This window comes from Nerophis ophidion, linkage group LG19 (assembly GCF_033978795.1).
Source record: "Nerophis ophidion isolate RoL-2023_Sa linkage group LG19, RoL_Noph_v1.0, whole genome shotgun sequence".
NCBI lineage: Eukaryota > Metazoa > Chordata > Actinopteri > Syngnathiformes > Syngnathidae > Nerophis > Nerophis ophidion.
Genome location: NC_084629.1, coordinates 39,149,074 through 39,167,238, shown reverse-complemented (window position 1 = coordinate 39,167,238; position 18,165 = coordinate 39,149,074).

The following is an 18,165-nucleotide window of genomic DNA, read 5'->3' as shown; positions in this document are numbered from 1 at the left end:
TATTGTTTTATTTATTTATGTATTTATTTATTTTAATCATTAAATCGACATCATTTAGATGTATGTATGTCAGACTTAGCCCTGTCTTGGTTTAACTCTTATCTTACTGACAGGGTGCAGTGCGTCTCCCATAACAATGTGACCTCGGACTATGTTAAGGTAACGTGTGGAGTTCCCCAGGGTTCGGTCCTTGGCCCTGCACTCTTCAGCATCTACATGCTGCCGCTAGGTGACATCATACGCAAATACGGTGTTAGCTTTCACTGTTATGCTGATGACACCCAACTCTACATGCCCCTAAAGCTGACCAACACGCCGGACTGTAGTCAGCTGGAGGCGTGTCTTAATGAAATTAAACAATGGATGTCCGTCCGCTAACTTTTTGCAACTCAACGCCAAAAAAACGGAAATGCTGATTATCGGTCCTGCTAGACACCGACCTCTATTTAATAATACAACTTTAACATTTGACAACCAAATAATAAAACAAGGTGACTCGGTAAAGAATCTGGGTATTATCTTCCACCCAACTCTCTCCTTTGAGTCACACAATAAAAGCGTTACTAAAACGGCCTTCTTTCATCTCCGTAATATCGCTAAAATTCGCTCCATTTTGTCCACTAAAGACGCCGAGATCATTATCCATGCGTTTGTTACGCCTCGTCTCGATTACTGTAACGTATTATTTTGGGGTCTCCCCATGTCTAGCATTAAAAGATTACAGTTGGTACAAAATGCGGCTGCTAGACTTTTGACAAGAACAAGAAAGTTTGATCACATTACGCCTATACTGTATATACCTTTATATACATATATACATACATATATACCTATACTGTATATACCTTTATATACATATATACATACATATATACCTGTACTGTATATACCTTTATATACATATATACATACATATATACCTATACTGTATATACCTTTATATACATATATACATACATATATACCTATACTGTATATACCTTTATATACATATATACATACATATATACCTATACTGTATATACCTTTATATACATATATACATACATATATACCTATACTGTATATACCTTTATATACATATATACATACATATATACCTATATATACATATATACATACATATATACCTATACTGTATATACCTTTATATACATATATACATACATATATACCTATACTGGCTCACCTGCACTGGCTTCCTGTGCACTTAAGATGTGACTTTAAGGTTTTACTACTTATGTATAAAATACTACACGGTCTAGCTCCAGCCTATCTTGCCGATTGTATTGTACCATATGTCCCGGCAAGAAATCTGCGTTCAAAGGACTCCGGCTTATTAGTGATTCCCAAAGCCCAAAAAAAGTCTGCGGGCTATAGAGCGTTTTCCGTTCGGGCTCCAGTACTCTGGAATGCCCTCCCGGTAACAGTTCGAGATGCTACCTCAGTAGAAGCATTTAAGTCTCACCTTAAAACTCATTTGTATACTGTAGCTTTTAAATAGACTCCCTTTTTAGACCAGTTGATCTGCCGTTTCTTTTCTTTTTCTCTTATGTCCCACTCTCCCTTGTGGAGGGGGTCCGGTCCGGTGGCCATGGATGAAGTTCTGGCTGTCCAGAGTCGGGACCCAGGATGGACTGCTCGCCTGTGTATCGGCTTGAGGACATCCCTGTGTTGCTGATCCGCCTCCGCTTGGGATGGTTTTCTGCTGGCTCCGCTGTGGACTGGACTCTCGCGGCTGTGTTGTATCCAATATGGATTGAACTTACACAGTATCATGTTAGACCCGCTCGACATCCATTGCTTTCATTCCCCTCGAGGGGAGGGTGTTGCCCACATATGTGGTCCTCTCCAAGGTTCTCTTAGTCATCATTGTCACCGACGTCCCACTGGGTGTGAGTTTTCCTTGCCCTTATGTGGGCCTACCGAGGATGTCGTTGTGGTTTGTGCAGCCCTTCGAGACACTTGTGATTTAGGGCTATATAAGTAAACATTGATTGATTGATTTATATATGTGTGCTAATTATACACATTAGGTTGTTCTCGTTTGAATTTTTAAATTATTTTTCTTAATTTTTTAAAATGTATTTATTTATTTATGTGTTTTAAATGCACTTGTTGCGTTCTGACCCGTTCTTCCTTCGGTCAAGGCCCCCAGGTTCTTTTATGACACATAAGCTGGTTTTAAATCAATCAGAGACAGAGGTTGCTCATTTTGATATTTTATAACCAAAGCGCTTTGGGAGATCAATCTAGATACAACATTTCAAAGGCCCGGTCCAAATGGATCTAACCTAAAAATGGCAGTTTCTCCCTCCTCACTCACTCTTCTTCTCCTCCCTACTTCGGACAGTTGAGCTAACAGATAGTTATGGCTTCATTCCAACATTCCAAATTCAAGGTCTATGTAAAAAGGCTCACACTTTAGCTGTTCTAAAATCTGACTAGGAAATAAAAAGACAACCAAATCCAACACACTGTAGCACTTTGAGGTTGTTTGGTCAATGTAAAGTGCTTTTACAAATAAAATCTATGGGTGCTGGTTGGCGCCTTGCATGGCAGCTCCCTCCATCAGTGTGTGAATGTGTGTGTGAATGTGGAAGTAGTGTCAAAGCGCTTTGAGTACTTTGAAGGTAGAAAAGCGCTATACAAGTACAACACATTTATCATTTTATCATTTATAATTTATAAAAAACACTTAAAGTTGGGACGAACAATGGGAGGCCGGGCTTTCTGCTCCGCTACCTTCTTTTTTTTTTAAAAACATTTTTTTTTTTAGATATATGCATACAGGTTCTAGCTATTTGGCTGTTATTTTTATTATCTTTTTATTTGTGTTTAATACACATTAGCAATTTGAGGTTGTTCGCTCAATGTAAAGTGTTTTTTTTTTTTTTTTACCCAAAAATCTATTGTTATTATTATTATTATTATTATTATTATTATTATTATTACAGTTAGGGCACCAACCCAAAACACCTCCCTCCCTTATTTACACTCATTCACACATAAGGGTTGTTTCCTTCTGTTATTATTATTATTGTTTCTACAATATATATCAATGCAGTCTGCAAGGGATAAAGTTATTGATATTAACAATATATCAATATATATCAATACAGTCAGTTTGCGTGTGCTGCTGATCCACTGATAGTCCTAACCTTTAACAGTTAATTTGACTCATGTTCATCAATTTCTAGTTTATATGTGACTGTTATTTTATTTTAGTTTATTTTTTGTTCAAGAAAAGTAATTTCTAAATTTTTTTATCATTTAAAAAAAAAAAAAAAAAAGGACATTATCTTCACCAGACCAGGTTGTCAGTGAAATGAGATTGTTTAAGCATCGTTTTTCAACCACTGTGCCGCGGGAGTTTATGTAATCTCCCCTAATTGAGTTAAAACTATATTTTTGCAAAATGTTAGAATAATTGCATATAAGTTTTTGCAAAATTTTGTGTTTCAATGAGTTCCCGGCGAGAAGACAAAAGCTGTCTTTGATCCTACCAAACAAAAGGCTTGTAAAACTCCACTGTGTAGGATGGGAAGCAACATGAAGGTGTTCTGGTCCTTTGATGTATTGTATTCCATGGAAAGGTTTTGTCTTGACCCAAGAACTACAAAGCGAAGAGAGAGCAGGACCTGACTCCCCTGTAGGTACCTCTTCTTTGAGCTGTTTCACGACCTTTTCTTTGAACTGTTCTGTAACCAAAGGCGATGGCTGTTTACAAACCCCGCCCTTAGAAACGGCTGTTGCCATGCAATCAGGGAAAGTCCAAATAAAAGAGGAGGCGTCAGGAGCGTGGGACGACACTATACAAGGGTGCAGTGTCTACACGTTTCTCCTCATTGAGCCCAATTTAATTCTGTCTCTGTTTAATTCCTTGCTTCTTGTCTTGTTTAATAGAAGTCATCAGTGTTTGAACCCGACACAAACCAGTAGTTACAATCCATGAATCTGCCGTTGTTGAGTGTCTGTGCTGTCTGGAGCTCGGCAGAGTAACCGTGCAATACTCTTCCATACCAGTAGGTGGCAGCAGGTAGCTAATTGCTTTGTAGATGTCAGGAATGACGACGATGGTTTGCAGGTAAAAAGGTATCTAATGCTCAAACCAAAAATAAACCAAAGTGATTGCCGCTGAGAAAAGGCATTGAAGCTTAGGGAAGGCTATTCAAAACTAAACTAAAACGGAATTGGCTGCGAAGTACACCAAAACAGAATGCCGGACGACAGCAAAGACTTGCAGCGTGTGAAACAGCAGACGGCGTCCACAAAGTACATCCGCACATGACATGACAATCAACAACAAATTCGGAAACACTACACACAGGAAAACAGCAAAACCGTGAAAATAAGTCAGGGTGTGATGTGACAGGTGGTGACCGTACACCTTCTTTGAGACAGAGCTATAGTCATGCATGCCTGCTTATGCTCGGAATTTATATCCAACAGTTGTGAGGACTTTTTATTTTCAATATCGGTTACATTTTTTAACGTTGTTTGCTAGGATTTTTCCAATGGAAAAAAACGTGCCTCGGCTCAGAAAAGGTTGAAAAACACTGGTTTAAAGGGTTCTCCAAACCAGGTCCAGTCCAAAAGATGTCCAGGTCGGGCTCAGCAACACACACCTCCATTTTCCGTTCGGGCTCCAGTACTCTGGAATGCCCTCCCGGTAACAGTTCGAGATGCTACCTCAGTAGAAGCATTTAAGTCTCACCTTAAAACTCATCTGTATACTCTAGCCTTTAAATAGACCTCCTTTTTAGACCAGTTGATCTGCCGCTTCTTTCCTTTCTCCTATGTCCCCCCCCTCCCTTGTGGAGGGGGTCCGGTCCGATGACCATGGATGAAGTACTGGCTGTCCAGAGTCGAGACCCAGGATGGACCGCTCGCCTGTATCGATTGGGGACATCTCTACGCTGCTGACCCGCCTCCGCTTGAGATGGTTTCCTGTGGACGGGACTCTCGCTGCTGTCTTGGATCCGCTTTGAACTGAACTCTCGCGGCTGTGTTGGAGCCACTATGGATTGAACTTTCACAGTATCATGTTAGACCCGCTCGACATCCATTGCTTTCGGTCCCCTAGAGGGGTGGGGGGATTGCCCACATCTGAGGTCCTCTCCAAGGTTTCTCATAGTCAGCATTGTCACTGGCGTCCCACTGGATGTGAATTCTCCCTGCCCACTGGGTGTGAGTTTTCCTTGCCCTTTTGTGGGTTCTTCCGAGGATGTTGTAGTCGTAATGATTTGTGCAGTCCTTTGAGACATTTGTGATTTGGGGCTATATAAATAAACATTGATTGATTGATTGATTGATTGATTATGTGCACTCAAAAAATAGGCAGCTCAGTCGCTAGAATTGTTCAGTAAAAATGTAGCATTTTACTGTAAACGTAAAAACGCTGCCGCGGTTTGAATTAACAATTTTAAAACGTAGACAACTGAGCTGCCGGAGTGTGGAGGGGGGCGCGTGGTCTGCGGACCTGCAGCGAAGCGGGGTGTGCCAGGACCGGCTGCGAGATCAGCGACAGGTGCGCATAGATGGCCCATGTGGGCCTGGTTAACTTACCACCTGTCGCGCTGTTAAAAGGCAGACCGAGAGAGACTATTGCCGAAAAGCACCAGAAAGACATTATTGAGAGAATAAAACAGTATTGTGAACCTGAAACTGAACCGTCATGTCGGTGATTGGTGGCCTGAGGAACCCGGAGGGAAGAAAATTCCGCACAGAGTTTTTCTGTAGAATTGGCTTGTCAAAGTAAAACCACCGGAAGTTCCTCAGTAGAAGGTTTGGAATGTCTTGGAATTTGCATAGGCATTCGATGATTGCATCTTGTTTATATTATATTTATATTATATATTTTATGTTATACCTGTGCATTAAAAATGTGCAGCTCAGTCGTTAGAATTTTACGGGAAAATGTAACATTTTGAACTCCCGATCTACTGATCTCAGGGCAGACACGCAAACCATGAATTGATGAAGGTGGACCCCGACTTAAACAAGTTGAAAAACGTATTGGGGTGTCACCATTTAGTGGTCGATAGTGCGGAATATGTACGATACTGTGCAATCTTCTAATAAAAGTTTTAATCAATCAATCAATGGCTTGAAGAAGGAACACGACAAAGTTCCAATTTGTTTTCCTCCATCGACTTGAGGACGAACATTACCCAAGAACTGTGCCTTAGAGCGGGGTGGGAGACTTTAACTTCAGTGTGCAGCGCCCAACGCTTCTCCTCATGAGCAAAATTCAACTTTGTCTCTGCCTGAGTCCTTGTTTCTTGTCTCGTTTAACAGATATTTCCCAGTGCCACACACATTTGTTTAAATGTACCTTAGATATTGGGTTTCCCTATGTAAAGCGCTTTGAATCACTAGAGAAAAGCGCTATATGAATATCATTCACTTCTGTCTTGTCTTGTGATCATGTTTTGTTTAATTATGTTCGGTTTCGTTTAACACTCCATTGCTTCCTGTTTTTCACTCCCCTGTTTTGTTGCCATAGTTAACTTATTGTGTTCACCTGTCTCTGATTAGTGCTCGCCCGCTCACCTGCAACCCCCCCATCCTGACAACTTCACTTGTTTGAACCTGTAAGCAGCATCAGCGATGTCAACTAGGGAACTTCTGAATAAATAGAGGAGCGAGGGGACTGTACCTTTCAACGGGGTGGGAGACTGCAACTTCAGTGTTCAGCCCCAAACGCTTCTCCTCATGAGCAAAATTAAACTCTGTCTCTGCCTGATTCCTTGCTTCTTGTCTTATTTAATAGATAGTTCGGTGTTTTTACCTCTAAGCAGCTTCAGCGATGTTAACTAGGGAACTCCTGAATAAATAGAGGAGTGCGGGGGCTGTACCTTAGAGCGTGGTGGGAGACTATAAATGGAGTGTGCATCCCCAAACTTTTCTCCTCATGAGCAAAATTGAACTCTGTCTCTGCCTGATTCCTTGCTTCTTGTCTTATTTAATAGATAGTTTGGTGTTTTTACCTGTAAGCAGCTTCAGCGATGTTAACTAGGGAACTCCTGAATAAATAGAGTGCGGGGGCTGTACCTTAGAGCTGGGGGTAGACTCTAAATGGAGTGTTCAGCCCCAAACTTTTCTCCTCATGAGCAAAATTGATCTCTGTCTTTGCCTGATTCCTTGCTTCTTGTCTTATTTAATAGATAGTTCCGTGTTTTTACCTGTAAGCAGCTTCAGCGATGTTAACTAGGGAACTCCTGAATAAATAGAGGAGTGCGGGGGCTGTACCTTAGAGCGTGGTGGGAGACTGTAAATGGAGTGTTCAGCCCCAAACTTTTCTCCTCATGAGCAAAATTGAACTCTGTCTCTGCCTGATTCCTTGCTTCTTGTCTTATTTAATAGATAGTTCTCTGTTTTTACCTGTAGGCAGCTTCAGTGATGTTAACTGGGGAACTCCTGAATAAATAGAGGAGTGCGGGGGCTGTACCTTAGAGCGTGGTGGGAGACTGTAAATGGAGTGTGCATTCCCAAACTTTTCTCCTCATGAGCAAAATTGAACTCTGTCTCTGCCTGATTCCTTGCTTCTTGTCTTATTTAATAGATAGTTTGGTGTTTTTACCTGTAAGCAGCTTCAGCGATGTTAACTAGGGAACTCCTGAATAAATAGAGGAGCGCGGGGGCTGTACCTTTGAACGGGGTTGGGAGACTGCAAGTTCAGTGTGCATCCCCAAACTTTTCTCCTCATGAGCAAAATGTATCTCTGTCTCTGCCTGATTCCTTGCTTCTTGTCTTATTTAATAGATAGTTTGGTGTTTTTACCTGTAAGCAGCTTCAGTGATGTTAACTAGGGAACTCCTGAATAAATAGAGGAGTGCGGGGGCTGTACCTTAGAGCATGGTGGGAGACTGTAAATGGAGTGTTCAGCCCCAAACTTTTCTCCTCATGAGAAAAATTGAACTCTGTCTCTGCCTGATTCCTTGCTTCTTGTCTTATTTAATACATAGTTCGGTGTTTTTACCTGTAAGCAGCTTCAGCGATGTTAACTAAGGAACTCCTGAATAAATAGAGGAGTGCGGGGGCTGTACCTTAGAGCGTGGTGGGAGACTGTAAATGGAGTGTTCAGCCCCAAACTTTTCTCCTCATGAGCAAAATTGAACTCTGTCTCTGCCTGATTCCTTGCTTCTTGTCTTATTTAATAGATAGTTTGGTGTTTTTACCTGTAAGCAGCTTCAGTGGTGTTAACTAGGGAACTCCTGAATAAATAGAGGAGTGCGGGGGCTGTACCTTAGAGCGTGGTGGGAGACTATAAATGGAGTGTTCAGCCCCAAACTTTTCTCCTCATGAGCCAAATTGATCTCTGTCTCTGCCTGATTCCTTGCTTCTTGTCTTATTTAATACATAGTTCGGTGTTTCAACCTATAAGCAGCATCAGCGATGTTAACTAGGGAACTCCTGAATAAATAGAGGAGTGCGGGGGCTGTACCTTAGAGCGTGGTGGGAGACTGTAAATGGAGTGTTCAGCCCCAAACTTTTCTCCTCATGAGCAAAATTGATCTCTGTCTCTGCCTGATTCCTTGCTTCATGTTTCGTTTAATAGATGGTTCGGTGTTTGAACCTGACATTACACAAAATAATAGTAGGATGTCCGATTTGGATTTTTTCTAAGCAGTGGTTGACATTTTAAAAAAAATGCGACGTCCAATGTGAACGCAGACCGACCCCCATGCAGACACGAGTGTTCACGGGAGTAAACATAGAATAGATTTGGATAGGATAGACAATTTTTTTTTATTTCACAATGGTACAATGAAGTTTTTGCAGTGCAGATACAAAAAGTCCAACAAAAATGAGGTCAAAAAGCACATGAAAGCCAGAGGGAAACACAAAGGACTTTAAAGACATGAAGGAAATGTCCACACCGAGACATTCTTCTTAAGCACATGCTGATCTCTGCGTTCAGGCACATACTTTTATTTTGAAAAAACACAAGACTTTGGCTAAAGTGTAAAGTTCCAAAACTCCTCGCTCAGCGTATGCGTGCACACGGCACAAAGGGAGACATCACGAGTGTGCGCTGTCATTTCCAAATTTCATCAACTGCCTTGCTGCCTTTAAACACACTATAAGAGGAATCTATGTTTGAACTAAGGTTGTCCCCATACCAATATTTTGGTACCGGTACCAAAATATGTTTCTATACTTTTCTAAATAAAGGGGGACCACAACAAATGTCATTATTGTCTTTATCGTAACAAAAAAATATCCTCCCAGTCCAAAAATGCATCTAAATTGAGACCCAATTCTAAGAGTGGAGATAACAATTGGGTTACATGTAAACTAGTGTTGTCCCCATACCAATATGTTGATACTGGTACCTTTCGTGTTTCTGGGTGTTGTTGATAAATGGCTTTGGCTTTGGATAGTAGAGTTTTAACTTGCACTTACAGATGTAGCGACCAAATGTAGTTACTGACAGTGGTTTTCTGAAGTGTTCCTGAGTGGTGATATCCTTTACACACTGATTTGGCTTTTTGATGCAGTACCGCCTAAGTGTGACTGAGCATTTCATAGAAGCTGCTTTCATAGCCAATTATGGCACCCACCTCAATTAATCAATCAATCAATGTTTATTTATATAGCCCTAAATCACTAGTGTCTCAAAGGGCTGCACAAACCACTACGACATCCTCGGTAGGCCCACATAAGGGCAAGGAAAACTCACACCCAGTTGGACATCGGTGACAATAATGACCCAGTGGGACGTCGGTGACAATGATGACTATGAGAACCTTGGAGAGGAGGAAAGCAATGGATGTCGAGCGGGTCTAACATAATACTGTGAAAGTTCAATCCATAATGGATCCAACACAGTCGCGAGAGTCCAGTCCAAAGCGGATCCAACACAGCAGCAAGAGTCCCGTTCACAGCGGAGCCAGCAGGAAACCATCCCAAGCGGAGGCGGATCAGCAGCGCAGAGATGTCCCCAGCCGATACACAGGCAAGCAGTATATGGCCACCGGATCGGACCGGACCCCCTCCACAAGGGAGAGTGGGAGATAGGAGAAAAAGAAAAGAAACGGCAGATCAACTGGTCTAAAAAGGGAGTCTATTTAAAGGCTAGAGTATACAAATGAGTTTTAAGGTGAGACTTAAATGCTTCTACTGAGGTAGCATCTCGAACTGTTACCGGGAGGGCATTCCAGAGTACTGGAGCCCGAACAGAAAACGCTCTATAACCCGCAGATTTTTTTTGGGCTTTGGGAATCACTAACAAGCCGGAGTCCTTTGAAGGCAGATTTCTTACCGGGACATATGGTACAATACAATCGGCAAGATAGGATGGAGCTAGACCGTGTAGTATTTTATACGTAAGTAGTAAAACCTTAAAGTCACATCTTAAGTGCACAGGAAGCCAGTGCAGGTGAGCCAGTATAGGTATATATGTATGTATATATGTATATAAAGGTATATACAGTATAGGTATATATGTATGTATATATGTATATAAAGGTATATACAGTATAGGTATATATGTATGTATATATGTATATAAAGGTATATACAGTATAGGTATATATGTATGTATATATGTATATAAAGGTATATACAGTACAGGCGTAATGTGATCAAACTTTCTTGTTCTTGTCAAAAGTCTAGCAGCCACATTTTGTACCAACTGTAATCTTTTAATGCTAGACATGGGGAGACCCGAAAATAATACGTTACAGTAGTCGAGGCGAGACGTAACAAACGCATGGATAATGATCTCAGCGTCTTTAGTGGACAGAATGGAACAAATTTTAGTGATATTACGGAGATGAAAGAAGGCCGTTTTAGTAACGCTTTTAATGTGTGACTCAAAGGAGAGAGTTGGGTGGAAGATAATACTCAGATTCTTTACTGTGTCGCCTTGTTTAATTTTTTGGTTGTCAAATGTTAGAATTATATTATTAAATAGAGGTCGGTGTCTAGCAGGACCGATAATCAGCATTTCCGTTTTTTTGGCGTTGAGTTGCAAAAAGTTAGCGGACATCCATTGTTTAATTTCATTAAGACACGCCTCCAGCTGACTACAGTCCGGCGTGTTGGTCAGCTTTAGGGGCATGTAGAGTTGGGTGTCATCAGCATAACAGTGAAAGCTAACACCGTATTTGCGTATGATGTCACCTAGCGGCAGCATGTAGATGCTGAAGAGTGCAGGGCCAAGGACCGAACCCTGGGGAACTCCACACGTTACCTTAACGTAGTCCGAGGTCACATTGTTATGGGAGACACACTGCATCCTATCAGTAAGATAAGAGTTAAACCAAGACAGGGCTAAGTCTGACATACCAATTTGTGTTTTGATACGTTCTAATAAAATATTATAATCGACGGTATCGAAAGCAGCGCTAAGATCGAGGAGCAGCAACATAGATGACGCATCAGAATCCATCGTTAGCAATAGATCATTAGTCATTTTTGCGAGGGCTGTCTCCGTGGAGTGATTTGCCCTGAAACCGGATTGAAAGGTTTCACATAGATTGTTAGATGCTAAGTGTTCATTTAACTGCTCCACAACAATTTTTTCGAGAATTTTTGAACTTTCCCAATTAGTCTGAACACCTGTGTGATGTTTCACATAAGTGTTGGATGAGCATTCCTCAACTTTCTCAGTCTTTTTTGCCACTTGTGCCAGCTTTTTTGAAACATGTCGCAGGCATCAAATTCCGAATGAGCTAATATTTGCAAAATAGAACAAAGTTTCCCAGTGTGAACATGAAATATCTTGTCTTTTCATTCAATTGAATATAAGTTGAAAATAATTTGTTGTATTCTACTTTTATTCAGCATTTGGTCAACGTGACAACTTCACTGATTTTGAGGTCAACTCTAAACTTTCCAAAAATGTCTGCCAATTTTGCAGACATGTGCATTCCATCCTGCAAACATGACACACATGTCCCTGTCTGAAAGCCGACTGGATGGATAATGTCCAAGCATACATTTGAAGTTGATGCCGTGGAGGGGGCGTGGCCTGCGGGCCTGCCGCGGAACGGGGTGTGCAAGGACCGGCCTTGAAGACAGCGACAAGTGAGTAGATGGCCCAGGTGGGCCTTGTAATCCAATCACCCGTCGCCTTTATTAGCAGCAGCCGGAACGAGACACGGGCTTGGAGTGGGAGCCAGAGAGATAGAGAGACACGGACCAAGAAAATACATTTTGCCGGAAAGCAAACGGCTCTTAACATTTATGAAAATAAACCAGTGTTGTACCCTGAAATCCGGGCTCTTGTGGCAGTGTGTGGCGGTCCGAGGAACCCACTAGAGGGCAACCTCTACAGCCGCCTTGTGCAGGATTGGCTGTTTTTGGAATTCCACCAAACAAAAAAAACATTTGGCTTCACTCAGACGGACCCGGAGCTTTTGTCTACACCAGGGGTGTCCAAACTGCGGCCCGCGAGACGGCACAAGTCCAGGAAGCAATTCGGTGTTCATACAACACACAAATAATCAGCTATTTTGTCGCCATATGGTGGCCAACAAAAGTAACTCAGGTCCAGTGGCCGTCATTGTACATTAACGGGAACACCTGCGCAGCATTTACTTACGTGACCCAATCCGAATAACCTTCCCTAGTCATGGTGCAGATTTAAAAAATGAAAATCAACAAATATGGTCACACATCACACACACTGCTGATTGAACTTTCTGGATATTTAGCATTAACCTTCGTCTTGTGTTAGGGTCGGCACCGACCCGTTTTAGATTTTAAATGCATAAAAACACCACATACATTTATTTTTTTTGCATCAAAGCTTTTTGACTTTGTCAGGAACCTCTTTGTCAACAAAATAAAAATTTTTAATTTTTTTCACTAAATTATAAAATGCTCTGGTAGAAATTATGCCCTTGGTGTTGTTAGGGTCGGTTTTGACCCGGTTATAAAAATAAGATGATAAAGCAATGATAAGAGCCAAAACTGAACACACTGACAGCCAGCTCCTCTCCCAATCATGTGAGCTTTAGTGGATTCTCATTTTACCTTGTTATCCTGTACAAAAACAAACAAAAGACGGACACTAAAAGTGTCACTTTTTGCCACTCTGGTTTTGTTTTTTTATTAGTTTCGGAACTAGTAATCTATTTCTCTTGGTTTCATTTGCTTGATTGGTTGTTGTTTGTTTGATGTTGGATTTCTGTTGCTGAAAAAAATACGTTTTAGCCTTTTTCTTGAAGTAAATATACATGGGTCGAAATTGACCCGTAACACCATAGATGTTACTGTAGTTAAAATTCTTAAAATGAAAAAATAAACAAAACACATTTATTTAAGAGATGTGTTCTAATACCCCTTAGTAATAGTTAGGTAACACAACAACCTTTTTTTTAATGTATCTGATTATTTTAGGTTCGTTTTACCATTTTTAAAAATTGAAATCGAGGGGTATACTGACAAAAAAAAAGGCCCAATGGCCCAAACCAAAAATATTAAAACCAATATTTTCAAGGATAAGGAAGCCTAACGAGGTAACCAAGAGATGAGAAACAAATTGGATGATAGATCATTGTTTTTAGTGTATTTTACAGCTGATTTAACACATGGGTCAAAACCGACCCGTTAACATAAGAGATGGTAAAAGAAAGCTAACACAAGATGAAGGTTAAATAACCAAAACTACACTCATTACAAGGGATGATGGGAAATATGCAAATTTGTCTCTCTTTAGTTGCTTGATTTTTTGTAGTATGGGTCGAATTTTCACATTTTTTAAAACTTTTTTAATGTATTTTTTTTGGTCAGTCATTTTCTATCTGCTTGTGGTGAAGAGGAAGGCTTTGTCACCCACTGTGACTAAAATTATTTTATTTATTGATTGATTTTTTTTGTATTTATTGTATGTGTTGTATGTATTGTATTTTTTCTATTTTATTATTTTATTTTTTATTATATATTTTTTGGGGGTGGGGGACTGTCTGTTTCTCGAGAATGTGCAGTTTTTTCTGGTAAAGTGAATGATTAGAGGCCGTGTGGCCAAAACGATTTCAATCTTTAGTTACCTGATATTGCTGATTAAACTTTAAGGTACGGGTCAAATTAAAAAAAAAATTTTTTTTTTTTTTTTTTGGGTCCGTCATTTTTTATCTGCTTGTGGTGAAAAGGAAGGCTTTGTCACCCACTGGACTAAAATTATTTAATTTATTGTATATATTGTATTTATTTTATTTTATTTTTATCATATTTTTGGGGGGTGGCAGGACTGGCCGTTTCTCGGTACCTGTATTATGATTTCCCTATCAAATGAATACATAAATATTATTAAATAAATATAAATAAATAAAGTCTCGCGGGAAAATTTTGGACCAACTGTAACCTTTTCATGCTCGACATAGGGAGACCTCAAAATAATAGGTTAGGGTTACAATATCAATCGAAGGCAGTGTTATGTGCATGTGAGGTTTTTTTTTTACTTCTTTTTTTCTTAATACATTTGCAAAATAATAATAATAATAATAAAAAAAACACTTCACAGTTTCATTAGGGGGAATTGTGTGTAGAATTATGAGGACAAAAATGAATGTATCCCATTTTGTGACCTATAATTGTCTTAGTTTCTCTTCTGTGTTGTTGGTATTATTACTTATTATTATTTGACATTTCATTTTTAAAGCCAACGTTGGTTTTAAAATAGACTAATCCTGATTTCAATATTGATCCTGATTATTATTTTAGCCCTAATGGAAAGCGTGTGACCTTTTCACCTTGAAACCGTCACGGCTGGCGAACAGTTGTGGTGGAAAATTATATTTAAATATCATTCTTGCCAAAGTCTGCCAGCTAAACTCGGTGGACAAGACAATCTTGTTGTCTTTTCTATCGCCGAGACGGTCAAAATAGTCGCGGACCTACTTTGCAATCCAGAATAGAGTTTTATTGTCATTTATGCAGTGAACGGAACTGGAGCAGATCCCCTCAGGTGTTTACACAATCATTTAGTCATATAAACGGCAAAAAAAAAAATATATCCATACATATGCACATATATACATATATACATACATGTATATACAATATTATTGTTTATTCACTTGTGTGATCCATTCAAAGTCAGCAGTTGGAATAAATCCTTTCTAACTGATGCAAGTTGTTTATGCGTGAAAGTGTGAAGGTGTCGCGTCCCCGGTGTGTCAGTTAGTCATGTTTGTGTGATGTTGTGTCTTCACACCTGTCGGCCCGCCATGACGCAATCACAGGTGTGAAGACAACACGTGCGGCAGGTGTGCCCCGACACACATGTTGCTCTTTCTTGTAACTTCTCCAACTGTCTGCATGGAGTGCACAGATAATAATAATAATAATAATAATAATAATAATAATAATAATAGTAGTGAAGTGAATTATATTTATATAGCGCTTTTCTCTAGTGACTCAAAGCGCTTTACATAGTGAAACCCAATATCTAAGCTATAATAGACTGCTTTTATATTATTCACATGTGAATAATGCTGTATAATAGACTGCATGTATATTAATAATGATAGTAATAGTAATAGTAATAATATTAATAATAATACTACTACTAATAATAATGATAATAATGATAGTAATAATAATAATAAAAATAAAAATAGATAATAATAATAATAATAATGATAGTAACAGTAATAGTAATAATATTAATAATAATAATACTAATAATAATAATAACAATGATAATAATGATAGTAATAATAATAATAATAACAATAAATATATATAATAATAATAATAATAATAATGATAGTAATAGTAATAGTAATAATATTAATAATAATAGTATAAATAATAATAATAATCATGATAATAATGATAGTAGTAATAATAATAAAAACAATAAAACTAGATAATAATAATAATAATAATAATAGTAATAGTAATAATATTAATAATAATAATACTAATAACAATAATAGTAATGATGATAATGATAGTAATAATAATAATAATAATAAAAAAATAGATAATAATAATAATAATAATGATAATAATAGTAGTAGTAATAATATTATTATTAATAATAATAATAATAATAATGATGATAATGATAGTAGTAATAATAATAATAACAATAAAAATAGATAATAATAATAATAATAATAATGGTAGTAATAGTCATAGTAATAATATTAATAATAATAATAATGATAGTAATAGTAATAGTAATAATATTAATAATAATAATACTAATAATAATAATAATAATAATGATGATGATGATAGTAATAATAAGAATAGATAATAATAATAATAATGATAGTAATAGTAAGGGAATAAGCGGTAGAAAATGGATGGATGGATGGATGATAGTAATAGTAATAGTAATAATATTAATAATACTAATACTACTAATAATAATAATGATAATAATGATAGTAATAATAATAATAACAATAAAAATAGATAATAATAATAATAATAATAGTTCAGTGAGTCATACTGTGTTTGGGTATATGGAATCCATTATTGAAGTATTAAATGAACCTAAAATATGACATATTTTTATTCTTGTGGTAAATAAAACAAAAACATTAGAATATTTGCACAGAAGTGGAGACGTACATGCTAGGCGAGTCAAGACATTTCTACTTTTAGGGCGGAATAGCTCGGTCGGTAGAGTGGCCGTGCTAGCCACTTGAGGGTTGCAGGTTCGATTCCCGCTTCCGCCAACCTAGTCACTGCCGTTGTGTCCTTGGGCAAGACACTTTACCCACCTGCTCCCAGTCCCACCCCCACTGGTTTGGATGTAACTTAGATATTGGGTTTCACTATGTAAAAGCGCTTTGAGTCACTAGTGAAAAAGCGCTATATAAATACATCAGAGGAAATAAGATATACCAAAATCACACAGCAGAAAATGTACCATCACCTCTGGATAATGTTGTCCCAATACCATTATTTTGGTACTGGTACCAGTACCAAGACGTATTTCGATATTTTTCAGTACTTTTCTAAATAAAGGGACCACAAAAATATCATTATTATCATAAAACATGTTAGTGTAGATGAAACTTATGTTTATTATTGTTATTTAGTCGTTAAATAAAATGTTGAACATACTAGACAACTTGTCTTTTAGTAGTAAGTAAACAAACAAACAAATTGTGTCATTTATACACCTATTATTTTATACACATTATGAGGGACAAACTGTAAAAAATGGATTATTAATCCACTAGTTCATTTACTGTTAATATCTGCTTATTTTCTGTTTGAACATGTTCTATCTACACTTCTGTTCAAATGTAATAATCACTTATTCTTCTCTTCTTTCATACTTGACATTAGTTTTGGATGATACCACACATTTAGGTCTCGATCCGATACCAAGTAGTTACAGAATCATAAAAATAAAATGTGATACCTAATAAACCAATTCAGATATAAAGGGTAGGTGTTGCGCTGTTTTCTGTTTTAACATGTTCTATCTACACTTCTGTTTGAATCTAATAATCACTTATTCTTCTCTTATTTCATACTTGACATTAGTTTGGGATGATACCAGACATTTAAGTATCGATTCGATACCAAGTAGTTGCAGGATCGTACGATAAATACTTAATAAACCAATAATAATATGGTTAAAAAATACTGATGTAAAGGGTACGTGTTGCGCCGTTTTCTGTTTTAACATGTTCTATCTACACTTCTGTTTAAATCTAATAATCACTAATTCTTCTCTTCTTTCATACTTGACATTAGTTTTGGATGATACCACACATTTAAGAATCGATTCGATACCAAGTAGTTGCAGGATCGTACAATAAAATACCTAATAAACCAATAATAATATGGTTAAAAAATACTGATGTAAAGGGTAGGTGTCGCGCTGTTTTCTGTTTGAACATGTTCTATCTACACTTCTGTTCAAATGTAATAATCACTTATTCTTCTCTTCTTTGATACTTGACATTAGTTTTGGATGATACTACACATTTAGGTCTCGATCCGATACCAAGTAGTTACAGAATCATAAAAATAAAATGTAATACCTATTAAACCAATTCAGATGTAAAGGGTAGGTGTTGCGCTGTTTTCTGTTTTAACATGTTCTATCTACACTTCTGTTCAAATGTAATAATCACTAATTCTTCTCTTCTTTCATACTTGACATTAGTTTTGGATGATACCACACATTTAAGTATCGATTCGATACCATGTAGTTGCAGGATCGAACAATAA